The 23,254-nt window shown below is 40.1% G+C and overlaps 1 protein-coding gene across 6 annotated transcripts in view; it reads right to left on the bottom strand.

The window, feature by feature from the left end:
- The window catches only part of foxp1b (forkhead box P1b), a 150,147-nt gene that overhangs the window by 108,457 nt on the left and 18,436 nt on the right, over positions 1 to 23,254 (bottom strand). For all 6 annotated transcript variants that reach the window (XR_010914407.1, XM_067504136.1, XM_067504141.1 and 3 more), the window contains one exon: positions 8,475 to 8,514. The gene's annotated coding sequence lies outside the window, so the exon portion shown is untranslated. The remainder of the gene's footprint in view (positions 1 to 8,474; positions 8,515 to 23,254) is intronic.

Here is a 23,254-nt window from a genome sequence, read left to right as displayed (position 1 = left end):
GTCTTGTCAAGGGTGGGAGATGTCTGCGGATAGCAGTACAAAAGATCTGCCCTTCCTTTTCACAAGAAAAGAGAAGTTTTCGTTTCATTAACTCTAGACTAAAGCGTAATTATCTCCCTATAGACCTTAATCACCAACAGAAGGATAATAGAACAAAAAACTGTTTCTTCTTCAGTCATTAAAGTTTTTCTTTTTTTTTTGTATGTTGTTCTTTTATTCTCTGCTGTGCACTTTAGATGAGTCCATCAAATACTGCCAAAGAATCACGGGGGCACAAAGTATCAAAAAATGTCAGCTGGAGTGGTGGAAAATTTGACCATAAAATAGAGACTTTTGCTTAACTATGCAATCTTTAGTCATTCCTTATCTGACTGTTTGGCCTGTTGACCAATCGGGGCAACGAGTGGGATAGCAGAGGGCACCACAACCAGTGCACTTGTGCTCGTGATACTATATCAAGATAAACAAGTAGGGTGTCTACAGGAGAAGCAAAATGAATGGAAAACTTAAAACGTAATTAGTTAATAGGAAATAATTGCCATTAAAAAAAAAAATATATTGTTGAGGCATTTCGCTGGGAAAAAAAAAAAAAAAATCATACTTTTGGAGGATGGAGAGACAAAAGGTTTTCAAACAGGAACGGGAGGGCCATCAGCCATTTTAGTGCACTGACACCGAGGTCGAGTTAATTAGACTATTGTCATTTTAATCAGGACAGCTCGCCGGCCTTCACTTTCTGAAAGAGCCAGTGGACTTTCAACGGCTGAGGGATTTTTTTGTGTGTGCGTACTGTATATGATGTGTATGTGATAGACCCGAGGTGTCACCCATCTCTGGGTTCTGGACTATGGCCTGGTTCTCTCACTTGCTTAGAACATTAATGAGCTAGAGACACGCTAAGAAAACAAAGGAGCCTAGAGGATCACCAGGGGAAACTACTCGCCTCTGCTCTACTCATGTCTCTGTTCATTTGAAAATAATTTAAATATCAAATATTTGAAATAACTTGTTTCTCCCTGGCTATCAGATTTTGAATCGGGAGTCTTTTGCATCTTCATTATTATGTTTCCCTTTTGCATCTAATGCATTTAAAACATAATTAATGTAAGCATATTTTTTTAGGTGCTTACCATTATGTTACAATAATGGTTTATTTTTTCTGCTTTCCATATTTTATAAATACAGTGGAGATAAATTTTAATAAAACAAAAAATTAAATCTTTGCTGAAAATCACTAATCAAATGAATATTTAGTCAAATCTAATAAAAGAATGAATTTAACCTGCTCTATGCCAGATGAAGTTCCCCTTCGCACCACCTCCAGTGGAAAAAAAAAAAAAAAAAAAAAGGTTAAGGATAGTAAAGCCAAAGCAGTCTCATCTTAGTTGAGCCTGTAGCCTCTCACCGAGAGCTGGGAGAAGGAGCTGAAGACTAGAGCTGTCAGTGGATCTCTGCCAATCAGCAGGGGTTGAAAAAGGCTCAAACCCAATAACACCAAAACATTTTTGTTGCTTTTCCCCTGGCCATAGTTCAGGTCATGTGTGGACAAGGTGACAGAGGTAACCTGCAGACAAATGCTGCTGAACCTCCCCTTGTGACACCACCATCAGCCACGGGGCAGGACTGGCCAATGACATTAGCATAGCTTCTGAGTACAATGTCAACTGCTGCCCTATTTCATATTCACGGACCTCAAGGGAAACTGCATTAAAGGAGACTGGAGCAGACCAAGCACACTTGACTCCATGCCACTTTTTACTCTGTCTGTTTAGGATTTTATAAATACTTCTGTAAGTTCATTGTTTTTTAACATTGCTCATTAATATTTCACAGGGAGTTAATATTAATCTGATCAGAAAATTATCTTCCTTCAATAATTCAATATACACATTAATAATTCAATTCAAAAGGATGTTCAGCATAGCTGACCAGAAAAAAAACATTCAATAACTAAATATGAGAAAATGAAGTAAGAAGTCACGTTACAGCTCCAAGTTAACCAAATACAGTGGCAGCAGAAGCTAAAGTGCTGCTATACCAGGAGCAACTTCAACTGGGGCCTAGCTTGTTAGCAAGGAGGAAAATAAGCATGAGTGAGTGGGAAAAAAAGATGTCATAACATAAAATTATAGCAACCTTCTCATTTTACCCTAACTGGATTGCAGTCCAGGACTAAATACACTGAGTAACCATTGACCGCAGGTTGCTGTATTGACTTGTGTATGTGCAAAGATAAAAACAGTCATGCAGACTGAAGTCTCTTTAACACATGTACTGGAAACCTTGTCGGGAGGAGGAGTATGTAAAACTGCAAATGTCTGAGTGAGACGCTCCCAACGCCCCTGAGCCCCCCTAGTACTAAGTCTGTATTACATTATAGATTTAAAGTACGCGAACGGATGTGTTGACGTGGGTGTGCTGTAAACAAAACGCTGTTTCCCACAGCCTTCCCACAAGTTTTCAATCATGTTGTGTCTCCTGTGCCTGCTGATCCCGCACTGAAATCAAGTGGAGTTTCTCCCGTGAACGCACTTCTGAGTCACGTGATCTCCCGCTGTGTGTTACATGTGTAAAGCTGACATTGTCCAGAGTTCATATGTGAAACAGGCTTAAGAAGCCTCTGTGCCATTAAAAGTCCTATACTGCCAAAGTTAAGAGATTTACAGGGATTAGATGGTGAAATAAAGGCCTAATCTTTATTTGAAAGGGAAGTCAATCGTTGGCTCACTGGTCAGCCCCTTGTGGAACAATTCACCTTCGCTGCTACATGTTTCAAGTTTATTTAAAACTACATTTAAGATGCATATGGCTCCTTGCATGAAATCTTACTCCAATTACCACACAAGCTTTTAAGCTTTTACCCAAAGCGCTTTACAATGTTGCTTCTCATTCACCCATTCACAAAACGATGACAGTGGCTCCCATGTAAGGTGCTCCCTTGACCCACCGGGAGCAATTTGGGGTTAGGTGTCTGGACGACTGCCTTACCAACTGAGCTATAGCCTATAGCTTAATGAAATCCTAACCAATGTGCACAGTTTAAAGATTATTTCACATCGTCCACACTGCTGGATAATGACACTAGCTAAATTTAACATGAAAAGGCATCAAGTAACAACCTCCCTTATTCCATAAATTAATTATCGGGCACTGTTATTCAAAAGCATGTAATGTAGAATTAAATAATGTAGATTTCAGCTAATTACAGTTGTTATATCTAATGGTATCTACAGATGTTGCAGCTTTAATGGTAATACCTCACTACGTTTAACGCTGACAGGCAGTGTGGGGGGCCCTCTACCATCTTCTCCATCCCCCTACTTCAAAGTTGTCTGTCGACTTAATGTTTGACCAACAGACTCAGTGCCAAAGATTATGAGGAAAGTGAGAAAAGGAGAGCAATGGATAAGCCCTGATTATTTTATGTACGATGATCAGCCACAACATTAAAACCACCAGGTGGAATTAACTTTGTGGCTGATTGGTGTAGATTTCAAAAAGAAGAAAAAATATGCTGTTAAGATGGTAAAGTGTGCACGGTATTCAAATAGATCACACGTCTGTTGGTGTCTGATCGGTTATCTTTATTAGTTTGACTATATAAGCACAGTCATGCTAAATAAAAAGTGCTCCACTCAAAAGCTACTGTTCCTGTCACTTTTAAACGATACTGCACCATGTCTGGAGAATCCTTTATTTCTGTTTACCTGTTGCTGTTGTTATCACATGTCACAGATGCCAGATCATTTCAATACTTCCATTTCCTTACACAAATATTTTTCATAATAATATTCTAAGCATGTTGCACAACACTGAATTTTATTTTTGTGTAAAATAGCCAATTACAACTTGAAAAAGCAGCACTACACACGAAACATCTAGTAAAATCTGAACATTTCCTTAAGTCCTTAAAAACAACACAGAACAAGAACAATGACCGGATGTAGTTTAAACTTGAAATTAGTTTCTCTTTTTTTTATCAAATCAGTGGCCATACAGTTATGGAGAAGATTGCATCATAAATGACACTGTCACATGATAGCAATATGACTACATATCTACAATAACATAGAATTATTGACAAAATAATATTAGGATGTTAGGGGCATTTCACTTCTCTTCTTTGACCCTATTTCAATTACCAGATGGGCTGTTGATATCTAACTGATATCTTGGGTCTTAAAGAAACTAGGTAGGTTTGGTTTTAAGAATTAACATAAAATGTTTGTACAGTTATCAGATGTCATATTCCTATGACTGGCAGACAAAGCCTTTGTTTGTGTTCTCCATATCCTGTTTTTCCCTTATTATCTCTTTACCTCTCTCTTCCTTTTATCATCCCCAGCTCACTGCAGCAGACAACAGAGTTGTATGCAAATACTAAAAGCCATAATGCATTATATTGTTTGGTGTTAACATTTGAATATTTAAATGGTGCGTTATAGATCTAGATACTCTTCTTTCAATTTCCATATACTGTACATGCTGAACGTAGACAGTTAAGTTTGCCCATATGGCAGGTTGGTAACTTTGTGAGGATATTTGCATTTTTCCTACAAAAAAATTGTTTTTTTAGACCCCATCATTTCCATGATTATGTTCTTGCTGCATGCATATTTGTTAACAATGCAAGTTACCTATGTTTAATAAATGACTTCTGTATGTGGCCCATGTCAGAGCCAGAGAGCTGGATATGTGAATCACCCACGTACACGCCACTTAACCAAATTGGCAAAGCTGATAAGCCGTATTTACATAGCAGTGTTGCTGGGCGTGATTACGATCAGTAAAACTTCCCCCCACGCCACTTTAATGGAAAGTTGGAATATAAGTTAGTGTGGGTTACAGCTGCCCTCAGGAAAATAGCTCAATTACACACGGGAATATAAACACTTGCACGACTGTCAGTGGTAAACAGATGTGGGGTGACAGTGTGTAGTACGTGATCAGTCAAGCAGCTGTTGCTGCACCTTCATTCATTCACTTTTTCTAATAATGGATTCCAGTTTCTCTCTCTCTCCACAGCTCAACATGCAGCCACACTATTTGCTTATTGGGCAGTGGCAGATTAAGCTGCTGAGAATCGCATTAACATGTTCCCTGTGTAAAGCTAACGCTTGCTGTACTTTTACTGCCACTGTCAAACACAGCAATCAGTCTGCATGAAGTGGAAATCATGGACAGACTCGGAGCAACTTTAGTACTGTGAAACAAAGTTCTTTCAGACTGCAACAAGACAACAGAGAATACTTAGAATGATGTCATATGATATTATTTTGTTTAAGCAGACTGTGCATTTGTACCCACACTGAGTATTGAAAAGGACATCCCCTTTGGCTGTTGTCTCGTTGGGAGCCTACCTGTCACACGGTTGATATGACGCTCTTTGAATGCAATGTGTACATGTGATCAGAGCAGCAGAAAGCAGCCTAGATGACAAAGTGACTAGGAGTGTCAAAGCAGCCTACAAACAGGCCTGTCCTTTTCCAGACAGGAAGCTGGGAGCAGCAGAGGCACTGCCTTGTCTCATCTGCCAGCAGCGCTCGCTGCCTTCCCGCCTCATCACAGCAACTATGTCTGATGATGTGCACAACTCCATGCTGGACGGCTGTTTTGATTTCAGCCTGTGTGACACATCTGTTGCTTGTCAGGTTGTGTTGTGCCTGTCTGGGAGCTGAGCGTGACCAGGGCAAATGTGCTTCTCAACCCTCCGTCCGTGTTTACAAACAGGGCTCACGCTCACTAACAGGCCAACATGGTGAGGATCATGTGGAAGGTCAAGAGGCCTTGAGACACTACACGTACCTGTGCAGGTGGTGCTACAAGCCATCCATGCCGACACTAGGCTTAGCTTGCTGCAAAGTGTGGTCTGTAGGCAGTAGACTGTGAGTGCTCTGTATTAAAAGATGCATTATCTGCTTAAAAAAAAATGCTCTTTGTAATACTAAGTAAAACTTTCAGTGTTCATTGTATATAATATAAAACATATGGATTTTGGTCACTTTAGCTTCCTCTAAGAAACCTTTTTCTTTGTATGCTACCAACTAAAAAAAATCTTTTTTTTTTCTCTCCCATGTTTCATTGAGAAAATTTTCTACAACAGTAAATCAAATCTCTATTGAGAGTGCATTCTTCAAAATTTGCTCTTTATGGGCTTTTAAAGTACTTTGCAGAAGCATTTCACCAAACCGCCAAAATCAAGGATATTCTATGCAAGACACCCACTGTCAGCTTAAATACATGAGCGATGACCATGGCTAACTGGATTCATCCAATCTATCCATCTATGAAGTACACATGCTATACGAGCAAAAATCAAATAACATTTTTACACTCAGTGTAAAGCAACTCCAGCACTAAAGAGCCAGAAATGTATTTATTAATGGGATGTTACAGTACCGTGGGGGGGAGGGGGTGCATTCACAAGTGCCTCATTTCTATGTCCTTGTCTTTCCAATCAATATTGAAAAGTGCCTCGTAATTACACGTTTAGAATTCATTTACATGCAAAGTGCCAGTGTGGCCATAAATTGCAGTAAAAAGTTCTGTCAGTGAGGTTTTTTTTCCCAAACTCGTAACTATTTTTATTATTCATATCATTGATTAATTTTTAAAATATTTTAACAAAATCATACTATTCAAAATAAAAAAAAATGTAACAGCAAAAACGAGAAGACTAAAGTTTGTCTACATGAACAATTTGCACCAGTATCAACCCCCAGCCTGTTATGTAAATGCAATCCCTCTTAAGAGGGTGGGGAAAAAAATTTGAGATGGCTCATTTACATTGTCAAATGACACAACACTCACATTTTCCATTTGCTATCGAACTGTTTTGCAGAACTGCTAATGTGGAAACGATCGGCGTGTGCAGTTCCTCAATGCCAAGTCAACGTAACAATACTGCTGTAAGACGAACTGAAATCGAGTTGAATGGTAAACAACGTGATCGAACACCGTGACTGCCATTTTGACCGGCCTCGTCAGACCACAAGACAACACGTACTGTTGAGGCACTGGCACGGCAGGGAGGCACAACACTGACATAGGGCTCTAATGTATTCAAAGAGGGATCATTTACTTAAGGCTTGCATCCAAGGATCAGTCTGGCCTTCATTAGCCTCAATCTGACACGGATGTGAACAACATGTTGGCTTACCACATGAGCACTGCCCCTCCTTCCGCCGTAGCCCTCAAACACTCAACACCCCTCCCTTCTTTGAGACCTGCACAGCAAATTCCTCTAGAAGTATCACAGGTTGTTAGCATTCCAGAGAGAGTTTTACATGGGTGTACACTCAGGCCTTAATTAGAGACACTATTCGATCATTCAGCAGCTGGGCTTTATTAAAATATGGGTTCACATCACCCTGCAGTCACCCCCGGCTCAGTGTGTAAAAAAGCCCACAGAAGCAGAAGCGTGTATGAATCAAGAATATAAATATTCATCACCTGAATACGTTGGGTCCCTGTACAGGAAATCTACACCCCAGCAAAGCAGTATTTATACTCTGTTTACACCAACATTTAGAACATTTTGACAGTATTGGTATTCAGTGTCATCGTCCTTAATCACAAAGATGGATGAATTTCCTTTATTTAAAATATAAATAAATAAATAAAAATAAAGCCGAGCTGTAAAATCACTTCATGTAAAACAAATGTATTAGCAGCACTTCCAAGAAGACTTTTATGGCTCTGTGGTATTTCAACCTCGTTATATACACTACTTGTGCAAAAGATATTAATAAAAAAAAAAATGGATATTTGAGATATATTCCACTAAATTAGTCCACTCAAAGGCTAAATCTCAGGACAGTAATCGAGCTATGTCAATGTTGAAGGAACCATAGACATGTTAGCTTACTACATCTGACCAAGGTCGACACCATAAAACAAACACCAGGTTTAAGGTGAAGTCCTCGCCGCATGAAGGTTAGTCATGTTTTGTATTTACACTATACTGCGGGCTTTGAATTTGTTTTGCAGTGTGGAGTCTGCCCAGGGTCATTGTTTGTTTTTGACGTGTTTATACACCACACAAGGAGTAATGACTTGTAGGATAGCCAGGGGATGCAGACATGATCCAGCACATTATCTGCTGTTTTTTTTCCTTTACTTTTCAGGTTCAGAGTCAACTTTCAACAGTCAACACAATTCATGCTGACTGGGTACTGTCACTGTCGTCATGTTCAACATCATGTAAAGTGATGTAAATATGCATCTGGTCAGGAAATGAGGAAATCGGTTACTATGCAAAACCATCGCTATCGTTTTGTAGCATTCAAACTTATACCAACTTCTTAATGTAATGTTGGATGTCGTCATTGAAACACATTAAAACATTTTTTTTTTTTTTTTTTTAAATCAGAAGTTAGTTTCAGTAGGTATTGATGAGCTTAATGCAAATCAGATATGAGTCATGTTTCCGTGGCTTGTACTGCTGTCTGCTGACGTGTGTGCGATGTACCTACTTTGATCTCCGGCCCCACAGGAAGTCACCACTGGATTCTCCTGGCAGGACCAGCAAGTGGCAGATAGAATAGAAGGAGTGACAAAGAGGAGATGTGGTAGGAAGAAATGTTGGGGTGGGGATGGGGGTGGTAAAAAGAAAAAGAACAAAAAAGAGGAAGTTATTTGAAACATCAAAAATCAAATATAGTCACTGCTTTCCACATTCACCTCTGACCCCGTTTGTGTGTTGAATGTAATAGTGAAAGAATATCAAATAGTCACTTTTGAACGAGTATTCATCAAGACAAAATTAAATACTTGTCCTTGTGCCTACAACCTTTACATTTCAGTGGATGCCTGCTGTATTTAGCATCTCAAATGACAACTCCCTTGATTAAATAAATAATGACACATTACAAAAACTGTTAGTGAGTCTAAATTAATTTGATCATTACTCTAATTGCATTTAGACACTGCCCTTCCCTAACCTTAGAGCAAACACATTTTAATTACTGGCTGCTTAAAACTGAATCCCTGCAGAGTTGACGGAGACATAAAACTAGGCCACGCTTTCTGAAATATGTTGTTCAGGGTTCACACACATCACTATTTAGCCTCTCACTGTTGATCTTGTTCAGTCATTCAGTCCCAACGCCCCATGTCCACCCCCCCCGCCTTAAGTCCTTCCCTCCGTTTGCAAACACGGAGGGAAGAAACTGCAAAATGTGTTTCCTGAAAGGGAGGAGAGGTGGAAAAAGTCCATCCTGCTCAAAAAAAAAAAAAAAAATCAGCGCCGCCGCCACTGGCCTTTCTGCAGAGACAGCAGAAGTTCCCCGAGAGGGGAGCGTCTGCCAACTCAAACAGGGCTCATTCTCTGTCTCTGTGGGCCGGTCAGCTGGCCATGTGGGCCTGCGCCGGGCTTCCTGAGGGCTCGTTGCAGCTGGAGCACTTTGAATAAAGGTAACAACAATGTCACAGCTACTGTAAACTTTCTAGGCTGCTCCTGTCAGCAGGACGTTCCCAATCAAAGCAGAGCCAACCCCACCTAAAATGCAACGCATTGTCTTTTTTTCCACTGGCCCCAAGTCCAAACTTCCCACGAATCACAAGAGAACACACAGGCGAGAGGGCAACCTCTGGTCCCTGATCTAGCCAAACAAAATGCCAAGAGACTGGGAGTGACCATTAGGCTCTGGGGTTTAAAAATACAAGCAATTCGAAAATGATTAGTCTTATTTTATTGTTGAGTGCCTGACACGGGAGAGGAAACCAGAACAATCAAGCCGACTTTTATGCTGAATTTAGAAACACTAATTAGTTTTGCTCTCATAAAGCCAACCTGAAAACGACCAATTAGAAAGTGAAAATGAGACCTGCAGCCGAAACAAGAGCTTGTCATTCCCACTGTAAGTCCCTTACGCACAACTTTACTGGGATGACTTTTACACACGGGCAGCATGGCGGTGGGGAGGTTAGAGCAGCTGCCTCACAGCTAGAAGGTTGCGGGCTCGCATGGCCGTTCTGTTCTGATGGGGAGTGTGAATAGTTGTCTGTCTGTATGTCTCTCTGTATTGGCCCTGAAATGAAATGGAGACCTGTCCAGGGTGTACCACGCGTCTCATGTTATGACGAATAGAACATCATCTCTCTCCCCCCCCCCGTGACCCTACACAGGATATAAGGTTAAAGATGGATGGAAGAACTTTCACACATTGGCATGCCAGCTACTAATTTTGATGTCACATACACACACACTCACCAGTTAATGACATCAAAAAGCCTTTTGCGTAGTTAAAAGAAAACAATCACAAATCTGTTTGGACACATCCAACCAAAGCTCAGCAACTTGGGCGTGCAGATGACTGAAGAACGAAGCTGGGGAGACCGTAAAGCCCACCAGGCTGACCACAGCACCAGCTGGTTGTAGCTATAAACCTTGCAAGCCCAAACTGTTACCCCCTCACAGGTGCTTTGTTTCTTTGAATTTCCTCTTTCAAGAGTACAAGAGTACTAATAATTCCTCTGCGTGTTAATAATAGAAGCAGGGGTTAACAGATTAATGTTATTGTGTTTCACACACATGCAGTACATTTCACCTGCTGAGTGGTGTTGGCTAAGGTTCAGCCTGTTATTAGAAATTAACATTAAACCTGTGAAAACTATCTGCAGGAATTTCACTGCTATTCCCCCAGCAAACAGTGGCAAGTGTTTCATCACTGTCGGACTGAAGACGGATGAGCTGTCAGTGCCTTACCCTGTCTAGGATTCAACTCCTGGGTTGGGAACTGGCTAAAAACGGCCAGGGCTACACTTTCCAGGCCCGCGCCTTTACTGGGAGTAATTCTCAGATGCCAGGTCGCTGCCAACGTCCTTGCAGCCAATGGCAGAGGCCAGCAAGTTCACATTAACTGCAGAGTGTAACTGCGCTGAACATCTGCTCATGAATGAGAGCGCTGCCCACTAACTCAGCGAGTTGAGGCCCACTGATGAAAAATTCAACGTTCTCCTCACTGGCACGCTTGTTTTCCACTATTCTCCTGAGCCCCCAGAATTATATTAAGAGAATTTCAGCACGGCCTGGTGTATCTGAGAGAACAGCTGGCGTCGAAAAGGGATCTGCTGCTCGGCGAGAGCTCAGGGACTTCACACGGGATCTGCCTTCTCCTACACCATTTGTCCTTGAAGGAAAAAAAAATATCAATGTTAAGCACCCAGGCAATAATAAGAAATCAGATGCTACACTGATTTCACCACTCATGTGTGCTACAACGTTTGGGGCATAACCAACAGAGACATGAATCACTATAGAGAGGAAAGAGATGACCGAGGAGCAACTGTGACAACAAGTAGCTTACTCAGGAGACCTATTTACTACACCTCTCATTTGTTTGGCTTGTTTTGCTTATTAGATTGTTAACTAGGTCGTATCTGCCCCCAACCACATGACACACAATCAGTCTAATCACAAACAGAAGGAGTCTTTTCGGGGCGACTACATCAAAAACGTAACAAGTATGAAGCCAGTCCCATAATCCTTTCCTTCAATTGTTGCAAATATGTGCCTTACATGTTTATGATATCATTTGAGAGGCAATATAGATAAAAATATAATATTGACTACTAGCCAAGGAAGGCAATCTTTAAGATAAAAGTAGCCAATCTTTGTCAATGCATACAGTAACATGAACTGACAACGTTTTTCCTCTGAAGATGATGAAATCGATTCTCAGTTTAAATGTGTTAAGTTTAAGGAAGTGATGACTCCCAGCAAACACACTAAGAATAAAAGATTACCACACTCTGTATTTTCACTTCTGTGTTTCTGTGAACTACAGTTAACAGATTTCTATATGTCAGCAGCCTGAGCACAACTTGAGTGACTCAATGAAAAAGTTTTTTTTTTCTCATTGTTGGTTTGGTGTAAATCTCAGTTTCACCTTTTTCAACAAAATTAGGCTGTGCCTACAGTTCAACATGTGAAAGCAAACAGTTGAGGTTTCTCAGCATTTCATACAATGCACTGAATAAGAGGGGAATCATGGCAATAGCCCAAAAAAGAATCAGTAATTATAATATTGCCACTGCAAACCAGGAGGATGTCTGGAGAGAACCTCATTTAGCTCGTGACAAATGACAGCACTTTGTCTTTCTGACAAGATCCCTCCTTCATCAAATGTCCAACTTTACACTGAAATAGGAAATCACACATTATCACACTGACAAACAATTACAACCATGTCATTAGCAGCAACCCTGGGCCTGAAACCATTAACAAAACACAATGTTGCACACCACGCGAGCCATCTGAAGAAACACAGGATGTAGATGAAAAGACACTGATGAATCAATCATGACACAAACAACCTGATGCTTATAGTTTGGGAAGGGTCTAAATGTTAGGAATGAGAAGTAATTAACTGTCCTATGTGCCAACTAAATTAATCACATAATAATCTAAAGCAATCAAAAGTTCCTCGTCTCTGAATAAAGATTTATGTCTGTATTGATGACACAGCGTTGCTTGCCTTATATTAAAAGTCAACAGTTTAGAGGAGTTTCTCTCCAAGTGACTTAATCAGATATAGAGCATTAGTATCTTTTTTAATACATCTCCTAATGTCAGGCAGCAAATGAAAAAGCTAGCCTCTGTAAATATGACTGCTTACTTCTAACACAAACATTGTTGACACCTAATGTAATATCAGTGGGACATCCAACTGAAAGCACACAGGGGTAATATAATGCTCTTAATGAGAATTCCTTCTAACTTGAGACCTTGGCAAGATAGCCATAATGCATGGCTTCTCTTTTTAATAAAATAATTGTTACAGTTATTAAAGATGAATCTCATCACAGTCTAGATGACAAAATAATTCATTACCAAAACCGAGGCTTTAAATAGCTACAAATTATGAAGCCCTACCCCCCAACCCCTTGAAAATACACTCCCAGATGAATGGGTTCGTTATTTCATATAAATATTACATATATGCTGCCCTTGGAAGGAAAGAATCATTGCAACTGTCCATTGAGGAGTTTGCAGACACACAATGCACCATGTTCATTAAATCAATAACAAAGCCGACAATAAATAGCAATTCGAAAGCTATAATTAATTTGATCCCAAATAGCCGTATTAAAGCCCGTATTCTACTTTCAGTTGGTGGGTCCACTGAAAAGTTTTATTCTGTTTTCTTTGGATGACTGATTAGCTTTGTCAGTTGTATCTATTTTTACTGTTACCATTACCATCATAACTATTTTATGTATAGCATAGCATGTTTTCTCCACTTGCTCATCCAAAACATACTACAAATATTGTACTATATACATGCTTACACTTTCCTTTTTCCTCATTCATGTTTTGTGTTGTATTGTGCTTGACCTGTTTAGGCTACAAAGCACTAAAAATAGTGGACAACTGTTCATCGTGTTCATTATCAAGTCTGATAGCAGCATCCTAAAGGCCATCTTAACCAGTTTTCAACTTGCAAACAAATTCTATGGTTTTACCTTGGGGTGAATTAATCATTTAAATTTATTCTACCTTTCTTAAAATACATGACATTTTCTCTTTAATTTTAGCTCAGATGATATCTCTGCTGTATGAACAGATCAACCAAGACTAGAACGTCTGTAGCTTGAACAATCAGATAACTAATCACCAATCAGAGTGATCTACTTCGGATGAAGTCATACTTCTTCAGCAGGAAGAAGAGAAATATTTAATCAGAGCCAATGTTTAACACCATTCATATACATGTAACCCTCAACCCGGAACCACAGAGTGCATATTGAGAATCTATGAACTTTGTATTGTGTGACATTTTCACACACAATCCTCTAACCAACAATTCAACATACTGTATAAGTTGAATGCCAATTCAGTTTCAGCTGTAACTACAACCTTGTGCTAATAAAACAACACTGATTTGTTGCCGTCTACATGATGCTGCAGATATGCCAGCCTTCGTTTTGGAGCTTAGAATGTTCCTTCTCACAGCACCTTCATGTGCGAACCAGAGATAGCACTGGAACACATGTTTGAGCAAACTTCCACCAACCTCCCCACCCCCCTACCCTTTCCCGTTCACAGCTATCTTCTACCGTTATTTATGTATTCAAAAGAGGTAATTTACAGTGATGGCATGGAAACTTCCCAGCATGCCTTTTAACCTGTCGTTTTTCACTCTCTCCGCAGCAGGATGTCCAGGGGAAATGCTTTATTAAGATCCTGCCGACATGAAGAGCTGCTGTGACTTACTGGTACATTACTGTCTAAAAGGCAAAGTTATTTAGACCAATAAAAGGCTAATATATTGTTGGAGCGGAATTACAAAGAAGTTATCTCTGCCTTAATAACATCACCACAACCCCTGATGTTGTTTAGATCAATAAAGCCCATTAAAGTACAGACCTCAAGCACAGATAAGGCTGCACGGCCATGGCGAAATAGTGCTGGCTGACATCTGAATAAGCAGAGGGCTTCCTCTGGTAAACACATATGTGCCCAAAATCAGAAACAAAAAACCTCTTACACAAACTTAATACCATAAAAACAATGAAGTTCATTGCCCTGCAAAGGCAGATAAACAAGTGGTGGAAAGATGCTAATGGGTTTGACACAGAGGGGGCGTGTGGGCCTCCTGATGGCAGAGCAAAGGTGACCATGCACTATGGTCTTCAGTGCATCTCTGTACAGAGTTTCCTGATAGGAAGAGGAGGGTTTCTTCTATCAACACTTCCAACTAAAATGTCAGTCAAATCCTGCTATAATAACCCCTCCCCCGGACCCTTTGCCACTGTGAGATAAGAGGTAAGATTTTCCATTTATTTTTTAAATTTGTTAGTTCATTTTATACCACTGCTGTGCCGGTCCAAGCCTGGGTTAAGCCGAGAGGACAAAAAAAAAAAAATAAACATTTAAACCACTCATCATTATTATAATGTGTGACTGTAAACTGTAAATAGTGAGGCGCTATGGACACGTAAACTAACATGTGCAAAGTAACCTACAACACCAGAAAAGAACCAACCACTGAGTAAACTTATGGATAGTGGCAATTTCATCAGACTACAGTATAGCCTATATCCCAGTGCTCTGAATGTGATTATTCTGTGCTCATTCTTAACAGTGTCCACCAGGTGATGCACTAAATCATCTGTGCTGCTGCTGTCCATCAGCTTTGAGGTGAGATGACCATTCGCTTGATGCTCCACCCCATGTTATGATGACAACGCTGGAAGGGGAAGAGCGCTCAGGACTGTGTGTGTTTGTATTGACGTGCACATTCGCTTTTAGGAGTGCAGACACCGTTCACGTGCACTTGTAAATTGCAGCACACAGAGACACCACAGTCCTCCACAGGAAACCACAGGAAACAAGACTTTTGACGCTATCTCTATAAGCATGCGAAATGACAAACAAGATTTTTTTTTCTTTTTTTTTAAGAACAGCATGTCCCCTATGGCTTATAGATTGTCAATAGGAAGTTTACAGACACCGAGCTAGTCAGTTGGGGGAACTACACTCAAACAGAAACATAAAAATAAGGGAAAAAAGTGACAGACCTCTTAAAGGTGTACTGGTGCTTTTTGCGCCCTCTCACCTTAGTGTGTATTTTTGATGACAGATCCTGTAATTTTAGCATTGGAAATTGTGTTAGATCTCAATAGAGCATGACCGCGTGTTTTTTCAATATTCAGAACTACGGGTTTTACCAGCAGAGGACAAATATCACTGTGACGGAAAATGTAAATTCAACAAGTTTAGCAAAAATCTGTATATAATTTGCACATAATCAGAAAAGTGCAACAGAGAGATGTTTAAGAGGCCTGACAACGTCTGAGTACAAGAGTTTTAAATTTAGATAATTCAATTTAACCCATCTTAAAGAGCTGTGGCAGTAAAGACAGAGAGAGGACAGAAGATTTATGTATGTTACCAACACACGCACACACGCACACAAGCCACAGTAATGATTTTGAACAATATTGCTGCAAAATGATCAAGTCTGACAATGTAATATTACCCAACAGTAAATACATCATAGACAACAAAGGACAGGAGGAAGAAAAAAGCACACATAAAGGAGAGACAATCTTCCACCAGCTCCAAGTGAAAGCATAAATAAAGTGTGGCACATCTTTTACCTTCTTCAATTATCTGCCTTTTTGACATGCAAGCTGAGCACAGTGTAATTAACATCTCAGGAGATAATGGGGTCGCTACTCACTGATCAATCTCACACATATATTATCTGCCTTTTACCAAACCAACCTCCTGTTATTCTAGGAAGGAAAGATTCCACTTTTTTTTCCCTTAGTGAGTAGGTGCATTTAATAAAACTCTGGTAAAAGACCTAATGACTCATCCAATTGAGCTCATCTTCCAAAACATCAATTAGGCTAAGACCCAGCTTACACTCACAGAGCACTGTCTATCACAGTAAATAACAAATGTTTTCCACATCATACAAGATGTAACAGAGTTGCCATTATCAATTACAGACAGAATCATGAGAGGCAAACAAATTAATAAAATATTGTAGATTCTCTGGCACGGTTCTTTGAGTGGCTTTTAGAAGTGGCAGGTGCTGTAGATGGACCTTCTGATGCAGTAAAACACTTAACGCAATCTGGAATGTACTTGACCCTCTCTGCATTATTTAATTTCATCTGCTTAGAACATGATTTAGCTTATAAATAGAAATAGGCTTTGAGGTAGATTGCTTAGTTGTTACAACAGAACTTCCGTGTCATTACTTATATTTGAAAATATTAGAGTAAACTCAAATCGTTTTCCCGCGCGTGTGCATAGAGAATTTGTCCCTCCGGTCCCAATGTGTTGCTTTTGTCAAGTCCAAAGTGTCTGTCCCCCAAAAGAACGGAATGGCATGTGGCTAGCCAACAGCCCCAATTGCAGCACAATGGGCACAGATCAAAATATAGTACAAAGGATGAATGCATAAAGTGGAGGAGGAACACTTCCTCTTTAAGAGGCGGACCTTGCAAAAGCATGTAACAACTTTGTCCCTGCACTGCTGACTGTTACAATCAGTCAGCAATCTGAAATTTTAACGGGGCTTTAATAACCTTAAGACCTTGTGAACTGTCCATGTTGTGAGCAACAGTCAAGTGGACAATTCAATGAAAACACTACTTGGAAACACTGAATTCTAATCACAATTTGAATTTTATACTCGTGTTTGAATATTTTTCTGCTTAGAATCTAGATGAAAATTTTTAATTAACTAGGTCAAAAAATGTAAAGCATACTTTTGTAGTTTTTGCCTGAAGAATATTTCCATCTGTATGTGATTTTGTGTAGGTGATGGAGTGACGATGTATGATGTATGATGTGGGCATAGGCTTGGTACTACTGGAACACAGAGGCTGTAGGCTTCGCCACTTTTTCCTCCAAGTAAGGAAAAAGATTGCGCAATTCGGTTTAAATGTATCGACATTCTTGAAAGCGCCTAAAGATCCAGCTATCAGTGAAGTAGTTAAAGGGCAACAGAAGCAGTAGAAACATGCGTAATGGTTGTTACGAAGTTGTTATATTAAAATTTAAGGTGGGTTGACTGATTCCCAATGTGAACTCATGCATAGAGCAGCGTGTAAGAAAACATCCCACCCAAGTTGCCGGTAGCTGCCTGGTGCTTCTCAGCAACTGTATGTATGTTGCTACCCGATGTTAATTAGTACAAAGATAAATGAAAGTTGGTGCTATGTTTTTATAGATGAGCACGTAAGATGAGCATGTAATTCTTCCTTTAGAATGGATGTTCTCTAATGATTCTTCATTTGCCTGACACAATGAAGTACACTTAAGATAAAATCTTTGGTTTGTCTTAATGTCATGTACACCTCCTCCGTTTCTGAATTACTCCTTTATGTGGCATCACACTCTGTGTTTGTGTTGCTACACTGCTGTATCTGCAGCAGGTTTAAGAATGCTGCCCCATACCACCAACAATGAGCGCGATTCGTGACCCGACAATATAGACAATGGAAAATAATATGAAACAATGGATCAATCATCAATCATCATATCACACAGTCCTACTCAGAAAGATAATGAACATACTCTATGAAGGTCAAACACAAAATACAAAAATAAAATAAAAACAACATAAGAGCTGATCAAAAGAAGTGACAGACGTTCACTGGAGTTGTTGCTGGGGGGAACAATATAAGCTCAACTTTGAGTGTATTATTAACTCAACACTAGCTGGACATGTGGGGGCTGTTTTACAATTTAGTCTTTAGCAGATGTGCTTTTTATGTAGCAGGTTCTCCAGAGTTTAGATGCTGCTGTCCACATAGATGAGGCCGTAAGGCAACTCATAAAATCTGCCTTTGAAACTTTTGGCAGATTAATGCCGATATGACAGCTAGTGAGCAGAGGTCAGATCAACTCATCTTTTCAGCACACTCACATGCTTAACACTTGATATTGCTCCAGATGAAAGCCAGGGACGGTGGGAGTTGGCCAGGTGAAAATTTGTGCCTGCTACATGTTCTATTTCTTTGACCAAAGTCAGATTTTCTGAGCTTCTCTTCTTGAGCAGTATGAAATAATGTTGCAGACACAAGAGCAGTTTACTGCTATGTGAGTTGTAAGTTGATGACAAAGGTAATTGTACTGCATCCACATGCAAAGTATAATTACTAGAATGTTCCCACTTTCAACTCCCTTCCCATACCTGTGCTTTAAAGGTTTAATTCCTGCAAGCCTACCACCAACTACACTAACCTGTGGACTATATTGCAACACATACTTACATTTTGCCATCCGAGGAACATCTCAAATTTTCTCAGCTTCATACATATGATCTTTGTGCGCACACAAGTTTCCTTTTACCAAAGACAATAATTGTCACACAATGCAACTCAATGCCTCACGCTCCTTTTTTCTCAGTGACCTGTGTTGACTTTGGTACCACCTCCTGGGCCAGGCAGGAAGGCGTGCTGAGTGAGCTCTCTGCTGGCCGTGTCCAGACCCAGCCTCTTACACAATACAGCCTGCGTGGCTCTGCAACAGGCCCACCCCTCCTCCCCAATAACCCACTTCCCATTCTTGATCAAACCTGGGGATTGTAGTGTGAGGGTGGAGATGACAAAGATGGGAGGAGGTGTGTGTGTGTGTGTGTGTGTGTGTGTGTGTGTGTGTGTGTGTGTGTGTGTGTGTGTGTGTGTGTGTGTGTGTGTTGGGGGGGGGGGGGGGGGCACACATCCTGCGTGAAACCGCATCCTGAACAAGCATCGCTGCATCTCACTGTAAATAAATACTCTCTCCTCCTCGTAGCTTCCGTCAACTGTCACCGCCTTGGCTCCCAATCACCTTCAAGTCCAAACAGGAAAGTGCAGGGAGGCGAGGGAGATGGCAGATATGAGCTTTAATTTGCTTCTTACTGCACTTTAGCCCAAGCATACACTGCTTCCTATTCTCTTGCTCCGACCAGCTGCCCCGGCCTCTTTCCAGACCCTGAGTCCTTCCTGTCACCTTTCATTACCACATTATCCAGTAGGAGGCTCGCTGTGTAGCCGGGAAATCACCATTTGCTAGTACTCCCCCTCTGTTTATATAGTATTGTGCGAAACATTCAAAGCCACGCGCAACATCCTCAAAGGAGCACTGCTGCCTTGTTACCTGCTAATCCCCTGAGCATTATTACAGGAGATGCAACTGAACAACAGAGCATGACGAAGGTAATAACTGAGACATGACAAGCTCTTAGACCATAATTTGCTTTGTGTTGCAGGACTCTGTCAGACTGGCTCAGTGTGTGAATATCTATTATTTGATTAAATATTAAAGGCCTTCTTGTTGAGATGACAAACCGCCCCGTGTATTATATAACAGCAGTACCTGCACTTAAGGTTTGTGCTGTTGTCCTGTGTCCTATTTCAGCTCTTTCTTCAAGAGTGAGAGCATCCAGGCCGACAGTCCTCCAACATTTCTTGCATTGTTTTATCACACTTGAGTGAGCTGAGCTGAAAATTGAATGCAGCTGCTGACTGCAGAGCATCTAGAGTTTAGCTTGGGCTTAACTTTGCCCACCAGGCTTGGAAAATCTTTCAGAAACTGATCTGTCAAAAGAAGACAACATCTAAATGCTTTCTGAATGGATGCTTCTATGTCTAATAAAAATGCACACTTGTTTTTTAATAAAATGAATATTTGTATAACATATAGAAATATATCACTGAATAGGGAAATTTTCTAAAACTAAAAATGTAATCAACAAATTATTTCAATTAGAAACTGCTAAATATTAGTCAACAAGATTTATAACAAGAACAGTCCTAAGCCTAAATTCTGAAATGTGGGACCAAAGCTTGTTAAAAATTAGTATTTGTTGAATGAGTGTATATTTCTAAACTGTTTACTGCTTTAGCGGAGATGACAGTCTATGTATAAAGACTGCAATGTGAAACTACTACTACAAAAAAAAACAATAATCTGAGAAAAAAATTGAAAGATATAAGACTTGGCTAAATTAGCCTGACAGTTAATCAATCAGTGTACAAAACAACCAAAACAAAGAAAAGGCCAGAGATTTGGTGCCATCTGTCCATTGTGTTGCATTTTACTTCTTATCAGAAAACAGCTGAATGCGATTGCGCAACTTACTGACATATTGAGCTTCTCTCACTCTTTAGAGCAGCAGTGCGCTGCATTTTGCATAGCTATTACATTTGCTTTAGGTTGTGGCATCTTGATCAGATGGTTACAAGCACCCTCCCTCTTTGCCTGAGGAGAAGGCTCACTGGCCGGACACATTATTTTAAAGGGTAACGTCTTACTGAGCATGTCTCAACCTGCCCAGGGGGAGTGCTTGCAAGTTTGGGTGTGTTAATGTTTTATCCTCAAGACCCCCGATTGTTGTTCATTTCCTGTGCAAGGACAAAATAAGCACATAAAGGCCAAAATGTGCTCTTCCCTGGCCTTCACCCACATCACAGCACTTTTCCGCACAAGTGGCTAACCACGGATAATTATACAATTAAAACAATTTTCCGCATCTATCTGTCAGACTGATCCAATTCACCATTCGAATGACACTAATGGAGTAAGCCGCTTTCTTTCTCCTTCCCTGAGCAAAGCATTTTGCTACGTATCATACAACACAGCAAAGCCATCTGCAGAAGAGGGAAATCGAAGAGCCAGGAGAATTGATGTTGTATTTGTTTAACGGGATGTTAGTGAATAAAGTTAAGACCTATTCGTTTTTATTACATCCCATAGTAAACTAAAGAAATAGGGATGTTCATTTGACTGTTGGTTCAAATTAACCCTTAGCTGCTAGATAAAGAAAAAACAGACTAACCCCTCATATTTTCTTAGACAACACTCCCTTTAACTAGTGCCGAGATTAATAATTCATCATGACAAAATACATTACCAAGGAAAGAGTATAATACGACAGGAAAATAGTCACATTAAAGCTGGGTGTAGACATTCAATGTAGACATTCATATAGACAATAAAATTGTATATTTTATTGTTTAAATGAACTGGAACATAAATTTACATTTTTTAATCACACTGAGAAATGTGTCCAGTGGCAAAAATGGGAAGGCATCCTCGAAACCATTTATACAAACCCACAAAGGATGTGAACGACACATGGAGGGTTTAGTCAAGCCTCAACCTGGATATCCTGCACCTCCGTCCACCCAGTATGAACAAGGAGCACAGATAGGAACTACTCCTAGACGAGTTCAAGGGAAATTCTTGCATGGCGTGGCTATGTCCTTCCCAGCCAGCTTCACCAAGTACAATGGCAGCAGAGAGTTTTATGTTTATGAGTTATCCTGATGGGGATACACATATCCATTAGATATGACTCTGCCTATAGAGGGGGTCTGGTATTAACCCACAAGCAAGTGCCCCATCAGCAGAGAGGAAAAAGCTGCCTTTTATGGCAAGAGATCGCAGACTCAAGCCTTTGGCCACAAAGCCCACAAATGAGGCGTTAAGTGTAGTGGCAGGGCAGCAGAGAAAGAGAAGCAGAGAGAAATGACCCTTTTCTCATCCATGCATGAATCTGCCCTCTGCCTCTCTTTCTACCTCTCTGTCTTGCTACCACTCCATCTCTAAAAAGAAACAACCAAAAAAAAAAAAAAAAACAGCCAAAACAGTCACCACCAAACAACACCTGCAGCAAAAATTCAATAAAGTATTGATAACATTGTAGCCCTGTGACATGTTTTTAATTGAGTATTAATTCCTATACATTTAGTAGAGAGATACATAATGGACATAATCTATAATTAATTGCCAGACAGAGGCATGGCTATGCACGACAAAGTTAAAAAACACAACCTGACATAAAGATTGGGAAAGAGTGCGGGCAAGGGGCCTGCTGGGACGGTTTCATCATCGTGCCTGACCCCTCCTGCTGCTGGGAACGGCAGGAGATGGTGGAGAAGGGAGGAGATAGGCTCCTCTTCACAGTCAGAGATTTAATTGCACACAGATTCCATTACCTCTGCACAAATGTCACATTCTCTTCTGATCAGGGGGCATGGCAGCTACTGGCAGCATGGCTGGCAAACAGCCAGACTATAGTGCAGAAAGTCCGCAGCCAATCAGGGCTCTCAGGGCAGAGAGAGGTGAGCAGAGGGACAGGGACTACAGTACACCAAAGGCATAAAAAAAAAAAAGGAGAGTTGCGGACGCAATGCAGCTGACAGGGCAAAAGTCAGGCAGAGCAAAATACTGCATTAACATTTCAAATATTTCATTGATTTTAGATGTGAAATTATTATTATAATTATTATTGTTGTTGCGGTTGTTATTGCTTCTAAATTTTGGCAAATAATAGCATAGCAAATGCTATTCATATTCTTATACTTACATGACATAATCTAATTAATTACATACTGTATCAATAACACACAAATACATGCAAAAATACATGTATTTATGAAAATTATTTTTGTTTTTTACTCTGTATGCCTACATTTTATGCCAAACATTTTTTGAAGAAGCTAAAATTTCAGGTTCAAAAGTAGCCACCAAGGGCCATAACTAACCATATTTTTTATTCTACATTGATTTACTGATTATTTTCTCATTTGGTCTATAAAATCTAAGCATGGGGGGAACAATTTAACACGTACCCATAGTTCAAGAAGTCCTAAAAACCACTGAGAAAATCAGTGAATATTGACATCTGAGAATTTTTTTTTTTTTTTAAGCATTTCTAGTTCAGTTAATAGTCTATTGACAAGGTCAATTTAAAACCCTGTAGCAAGGTGAAAGGTTTAGCCAGAAATCCTCAATTTC

Source organism: Channa argus, chromosome 5 (genome assembly GCF_033026475.1).
Source record: "Channa argus isolate prfri chromosome 5, Channa argus male v1.0, whole genome shotgun sequence".
NCBI classification, from domain to species: Eukaryota; Metazoa; Chordata; class Actinopteri; order Anabantiformes; family Channidae; genus Channa; species Channa argus.
Note: the sequence above shows the minus strand (reverse complement) of the source record. Positions and strands in the feature narration are given on the sequence as shown.